Here is a 1,107-nt window from a genome sequence, read left to right on the forward strand (position 1 = left end):
GAGCTGGAGGACATAGGCAGTGGAAGGAGGTGGGGGGGGGCTAACTGGGCTTAGGCCACCCAAACACAGGGCAGCAGGTAGGGCCCCATGGCAGCCTGGCCGCAGGCTGTTTCAGTGGGGGGGGAGGGGCGTGCACACTCCTACCCTGCGCAGCCAGGTTCACAGCTGGCTCAGCTGGCAGGTAAGTTTCTTTCAGTCTCCTTTCTACCTGGGCTTGAAGTGGGGGCAGATGGAGACCCCCACAGTGTAGGAGGGAGTGGGGTAGGGGCAGGGGTGAATGATTCACCCATGCCCCGCTCCCTTGTTGCACTGTGGAGTTTGCCCCATGACCCAGCCCGGCCAGGGCCCCATTCACAAGGATGGGCCCTGCCCCCCCTTGGCTCCTGTGCACCATGCCTCTGGACTATCTGCTGGGCTCTGATTGCCCCACAACTCGGCCCAGCTGGGGCTCCATTCACAGTGAATGCCAAGGGAAGAAGCCAAGGAGGGGGCATGTGGCCCCCCAATCTGTGCACGGGGCAAAGGCAGGCTGCAGCTGTGGGCAGGAATCTGCCTGCTCCCTACCTGTGCGCCTCACTGCCTCCTTTGAAAGCAGCACGGGATGACACCTTGTGCCTCGCTGCTCATGAAGCCACGCCACTTTTCAAGATGGCAGCAAGGCACGCATGCAGGGAGCAAGCAGACCCAACCCACAGCTGTAGCCTGCCCTTGCCCCGTGCAAAGATCAGGGGGTTACATGGCCCCCCCCCTTGGCTCCCCAACACCGTACCTCTGGAGTAGCCACTGGGCTGCACTGGGCTCTTCCCAGGGATGATATGGGGTAGCTGCAGGGGTCCTGTGAGTTCCATCTCCTTCGGCCTGGCAGTGGAAGGCCCCCGGCTCCAGGCCCCCCCTGGGCAGCATAGGGCCGATGCAGGGAGGCAGCTGGGGCCACTGCGGGGCTGGGTAGCAGTGAGTTTGCAGGGGCCACCAGTGCCAGGTAATGACCCCAGGCACGGGGGAAGGGGTGGGTGCAGCAGGCCACAGCCCCGACCCCAGGCCTAGCTCTGGTCTCCTGGGCCCTTTCCCCTCTTCCTACCCCTTCCCTTGGAGACTTTCCTGTTGGGC

The sequence above is a fragment of the Gavialis gangeticus genome, unplaced genomic scaffold (assembly GCF_001723915.1).
Source record: "Gavialis gangeticus isolate Ggan-Ray unplaced genomic scaffold, GavGan_comp1, whole genome shotgun sequence".
In the NCBI taxonomy this organism is placed as follows: Eukaryota; Metazoa; Chordata; order Crocodylia; family Gavialidae; genus Gavialis; species Gavialis gangeticus.